The 6,000-nt window shown below is 45.8% G+C and overlaps 1 long non-coding RNA gene across 1 annotated transcript in view; it reads right to left on the reverse strand.

Moving 5' to 3' along the window:
* Window positions 1-1,369, reverse strand: part of LOC137332105 (uncharacterized) — a 37,140-nt gene extending 35,771 nt beyond the window's left edge. The window contains exon 1 of the long non-coding RNA XR_010965583.1: window positions 1,289-1,369. This is a non-coding gene — a long non-coding RNA (uncharacterized lncRNA). The remainder of the gene's footprint in view (window positions 1-1,288) is intronic.
* Window positions 1,370-6,000: the final 4,631 nt, after the last annotated feature.

Below are 6,000 nucleotides of genomic sequence, written 5' to 3' on the forward strand. Positions count from 1 at the left end.
GCATTAATTAAACAGCAAATACCGATGATTAATTAATACAGGGCTTTCCATAACAGGAAGGAAGTGAACTTTGACATGATGGTTTTTTTCATAAACAGAAAGGAAAAAAGAAGGAACTTACAATATCAGACAAAATAATTGATGGTAAGAGATTTCATTTTTCATGTGAATGAAAACAAAACCAAATTTAAAATGCTAACATTGTGATATGAGGACCAGGCTCAGGAGCTCACAGTTACAGTACCTCACACCATAAGTTGCCATTCTCAGACATGCTACAGTGGGGAGGCACTAAAAAGCAACCGGCAGGTCCTCCATGAAAATGAAAAGAAAATATCAGGCACAATCAGCACTAGAAATGTTTCATACGGTCTACAGTAGGTTTGAAAAATGTACGAGCCTGGAAGTAGGTTACCTACTTGTCTGGTTCGAGGAAACGAGAAGAAGGTAGGGGGAGATAAATAGTTTAAAAATGAAAAATGGTTCTATTTCTGAATTATTGCCCCCAAAAGTACCAAAATATAAATGCCTTTGACTGACAATGTGGAACTGACTGTACATTACCCATTGTTTTATGTATCAGCTCAATTTCTATTACTGGTTTATTTTAAAAGTTTAAAAAATGTAAAGAAAAAATGTTAGCCGTTTATAGCCAATTCCATAAAATTTGAACTTGATCTAATGGAACAGAAGCATTATTTTTGGATGGATGTCAATTGCTAGGAGGCTAAAGTGGAATAATGTCTCAAAATGGAGCAGCTGTAAAATCTCATTATAAACATTGTCTCATTGTCTCAAGTAAAGCTCAAGCTAAAGAATTTCTCCATTGTTTAAATCTTGTGACAAATTCAATCTGCTCTGCTCCATTATCCTATTAAGTAGCTATGTGCTATAACATTGTTGGCCCCGATATTTACGGAGAGGTGGGGAGGGTGCGGGGGGAAGCTGAAAGCAACGGAAGAACCTGGTAAGGCTGGGGATGCAGAGATCCTGCTGAAGTTAACGGCAGGATCTCGTTATTATTTTTTTGATCTGTTTCCCGCCAGAAGCCAGCCAAATTGACAGCCTGGCCGGCAGCCGAGACAAAAAACCAAAGGCATGAACCCACAGCCAGGGATCGTCGGGGATGGTCGCAATTGGGAGGGGGAGAGAGGTCGCGATCAGAAAGGCTTGGGGAGTGAGGGAGAATGGTGATCGGGACTGGGAGAGGCCGAAGGCTTCCTTGAGGGGCCGGGGGGAGAACTCCTCCTCCTCCTGGCCCACAAGGAGTGCTGAAAAAGGCACTTACCTTGTGGAGCTGGCCTTTCTTTCACTGCGGGGGTTCCCGATCCCTGGGAAACCAGCGCAACAGCAGTGCATTTTAAATTGGGCTCCCAATTGCATTGTGGGAGCCTGATTTAAATATGTTAATTAAGTGTCCCGCCTGTCCACGGGTGTGTAGACTGTTGGGGGCTCGTTCCCTATATTTAACTGTTTAACCCACCCACGAGCTTCTCCCACCCATTGTGGGGGGTTGTTAATATGTTTAAAACAATTTTAAATAGTGAAAAGACAAAAGTGATATTGTCAAAAGATATCTTTTAAATAATATAAACAAGTATTTTTCGACAAGTTTAATGATAATCCTAAATTTCCAGTTTGAAGATCTGGAATCAGTTCTTTCATCCTATACTGTGACTCCCAAATTCTACTGGACATTTCTAGATTGTTAAGCTTTTCAAAATATTTTCAAGGTGATGTGGCTTAACTGCTTGCAGAATCTGATCTGTGCTACATTTTTTGGTCAAAGAATATTACTAGCTAGAAACAACAGGAGATTGTGCCAGCATCATGTAATATATATAAACCAGGTTCGAGCTCATTCTAGGTCCTGTCCAACACTGCACTTCACAATCTGCATTCAGCCATTCACCCATTCTTCTTAAAGGAGTGAAGAATCTGACATTTCAAAACTCATTTTTACTCACCTAAGTTTTATTACCAGTGTTGCTCACATTGTTTGAGGATATATAGCATGAAATATATTATCATGCCCACTATTTACAGCGATTAAATAAGTCAAATTACATTTTTTGTATTAAGTATTGCAAAAGTATTAGTGTATTCTTTGGGGAAGTCAAGGGGTGTGGAATTACTTCAGGGGGAAGTGCAAAGGTCTAGGAGAGCTGTGAGAGGTTTTGTGGGATGTGGGAACACTGGAAAGAGTGGTTCTAGGGTTTGTGAGCACCAGAAGTGGGTACCAAGGTCGCGTAAGGGTAATGGAAGAGATGTTGGGTTAGAGCAGTATTGGGGGGAGTCCTGGATTGGGGAGGAGTAGGGGATGGGTCCCTGAATGTGGAAGCAATGGGAGGTGGGTGCTGGGTGTGAGAGTGGTGGGAAATTGGATTGGGGTGTAAAATCACTGGGATGGTGGTGGCGGTGTGTGGGAACATTGGGAAGGGGTATTGTTGGTATGGGAGTTGCTAGTAGTGGAGTTAGAGGGTGCTGTTGACAAAAGCATGGTGATAGGGGTTTTCTCAGATGTGGGCCAGCAATGTGGGAAAGCGATGGGTGCTCAGAGTGTGGGGGTCCAGTTGCCATGTAGGTACAGGTAGCAGCAGCTGTTATTCCAGCCCAGGTTGGTGAAAGAGGTTTCTTTAAAGAGTTTTCCGAGGAGTAACTTGGGGAAACCTGTAATTTTAAAATATGGCTGAACATTTATTTTAATTTTTTTTAATTCGTTCATGGGATGTGGACATCGTTGGCGAGGCCAGCATTTATTGCCCATCCGTAATTGCTCTTGAGAAGGTGGTGGTGAGCCGCCTTCTTGAACCGCTGCAGTCCGTGTGGTGACGGTTCTCCCACAGTGCTGTTAGGAAGGGAGTTCCAGGATTTTGACCCAGCGACAATGAAGGAACGGCGATATATTTCCAAGTCTGGATGGTGTGTGACTTGGAGGGGAATGTGCAGGTGGCGTTGTTCCCATGTGCCTGCTGCCCTTGTCCTTCTAAGTGGTAGAGGTCGCGGGTTTGGGAGGTACTGTCGAAGAAGCCTTGGCGAGTTGCTGCAGTGCATACTGTGGATGGTACACATTGCAGCCACTGAGCACCGGTGGTTAAGGGAGTGAATGTTTAGGGTGGTGGAGGGGGTGCCAATCAAGTGGGTTGCTTTGTCCGGGATGGTGTTGAGCTTCTTGAGTGTTGTTGGAGCTGCACTCATCCAGGCAAGTGGAAAGTATTCCATCACACTCCTGACTTGTGCCTTGTAGTTGGTGGAAAGGCTTTGGGGAGTCAGGAGGTGAGTCACTCGCTGCAGCATACCAAGCCTTTGATCTGCTCTTGTAGACACAGTATTTATATGGCTGGTCCAGTTAAGTTTCTGGTCAATGGTGACCCCCAGAATGTTGATGGTGGGGGATTCGGCGATGGTAATGCCGTTGAATGTCAAGGGGAGGTGGTTAGACTCTCTCTTGTTGGAGATGGTCATTGCCTGGCACTTGTCTGGCACGAATGTTACTTGCCACTTGTCAGCCCAAGTCTGGATGTTGTCCAGGTCTTGCTGCATGCGGGCTCGGACTGCATCATTATTTGAGGGGTTGTGAATGGAACTGAACACTGTGCAATCATCAGCGAACATCCCCATTTCTGACCTTATGATGGAGGGAAGGTCATTGATGAAGCAGCTAAAGATGGTTGGGCCTAGGACACTGCCCTGAGGAACTCCTGCAGCAATGCCCTGGGGCTGAGATGATTGGCCTCCAACAACCACTACCATCTTCCTTTGTGCGAGGTATGACTCAAGCCACTGGGAAGTTTTCCCCGATTCCTATTGACTTCAATTTTACTAGGACTCCTTGGTGCCACACTCGGTCAAATGCTGCCTTGATGTCAAGGGCAGTCACTCTCACCTCACCTCTGGAATTCAGCTCTTTTGTCCTTGTTTGGACCAATGAGGCTGTAATGAGGTCTGGAGCCGAGTGGTCCTGGCGGAACCCACACTGAGCATCGGTGAGCAGGCTTTTGGTGAGTAAGTGCTGCTTGATAGCACTGTCGACGACACCTTCCATCACTTTGCTGATGATTGAGAGTAGACTGATGGAGCGGTAATTGGCCGGATTGGATTTGTCCTGCTTTTTGTGGACAGGACATAACTGGGCAATTTTCCACATTGTCTGGTAGATGCCAGTGTTGTAGCTGTACTGGAACAGCTTGGCTGGAGGCGCAGCTAGTTCTGGAGCACAAGTCTTCAGCACTACAGCCAGGATGTTGTCGGGGCCCATAGCCTTTGCTGTATCCAGTGCACTCAGCCGTTTCTTGATATCACGTGGAGTGAATCGAATTGGCTGAAGACTGATATCTGTGATAGTGAGGATATCGGGAGGAGGCCGAGATGGATCATCCACTCGGCACTTCTGGCTGAAGATGGTTGCAAATGCTTCAGCCTTGTCTTTTGCACTCATGTGCTGGACTCCGCCATCATTGAGGATGGGGATGTTTACAGAGCCTCCTCCTGCCATTAGTTGTTTAATTGTCCACCACCATTCATGACTGGATGTGGCAAGACTGCAGAGCTTTGATCTGATCCGTTGGTTGTGGAATCGCTTAGCTCTGTCTATAGCATGTTGCTTCCGCTGTTTAGCATGCATGTAGTCCTGAGTTGTCGCTTCACTAGGTTGGCACCTTATTTTTAGGTACGCGTGGTGCTGCTCCTGGCATGCTCTTCTACACTTCTCATTGAACAAGGGTTGATCCCCTGGCTTGTTGGTAATGGTAGAGTGAGGAATATACCGGGCCATGAGGTTACAGATTGTGCTGGAATACAATTGTGCTGCTGCTGATGGCCCACAGCGCCTCATGGATGCCCAGTTTTGAGCTGCTAGATCTGTTCTGAATCTATCCCATTCAACAAGGTGGTAGTGCCACACAACACATTGGATGGTATCCTCAGTGTGAAGACGGGGACAGTCTCCATGAGGACTGTGCGGTGGTCACTCCTACCAATACTGTCATGGACAGGTGCATTTGCGACAGGTAGATTTGTGAGGACGAGGTCAAGTAATTAATTCCATCGTGTTGGTTCACTCACCACCTGCCGCAGGCCCAGTCTGGCAGTTATGTCCTTCAGGACTCAGCCAGTTCGGTCAGTAGTGGTGCTACCGAGCCACTCTTGATGATGGACATTGAAGTCCCCCACCCAGAGTACATTCTGTGTCCTTGCTACCCTCAGTGCTTCCTCCAAGTGGTGTTCAACATGGAGGAGGACTGATTCATCACCTGTGGGAGGGCGGTAGTTGGTAATCAGCAGGAGGTTTCCTTGCCCATGTTTGACCTGATGCCATGAGATTTCATGGGGTCCGGAGTCAATGTTGAGGACTCCCAGGGCCACTCCCTTCTGACTGTATATCACTGTACTGCCACCTCTGGTCGTTCTGTCCTGCCGGTGGAACAGGACATACCCAGTCCAAATGGGAGAACAGGACTTCTCTTCTCCTTTTCCCCCTACTGCACCTGAGGTAATAAATACTTACATTTCCAACAATAAAATCAGAAAATAAAAATTTGCCTATTTACAGCACTCGCAGTAAACATTAAAAACAGCCGAAGAAAAAGTTGTAAATTTTTTAAAAATTCTGTTCCCAACTGGGAACTGGCTGGCCAGCATTTGTCAATGCCACTGCAACTGGTGCCTGAATGATCCAGGTGACCCTCCTTCTGAACCTCTGTCACAAAACATGTTCCACATCCTTCAACTCCATGACACATTGTATTAGTTAAAACCAGTGTGAGGCACTACCAGATGCCCATCATATTTTAATATAAGCCAGAGTTACACTTATACTGAGCAACCTGAAAATATGTTTCAAATGCTCGTAGGAAAGAAAGGAAAAAACTTGCATTTAGATAGTGCCTTTCTTGTCTTCAGGATATTCCAAAACTCTTTGCAGTACATGGATTCCTTTTTGAAGTGCAGTCACAGCTGTTATGTAGGCATATCCTACATAACAACTTGTGCCACAAACAG

Source organism: Heptranchias perlo, chromosome 14 (genome assembly GCF_035084215.1).
Source record: "Heptranchias perlo isolate sHepPer1 chromosome 14, sHepPer1.hap1, whole genome shotgun sequence".
In the NCBI taxonomy this organism is placed as follows: Eukaryota; Metazoa; Chordata; class Chondrichthyes; order Hexanchiformes; family Hexanchidae; genus Heptranchias; species Heptranchias perlo.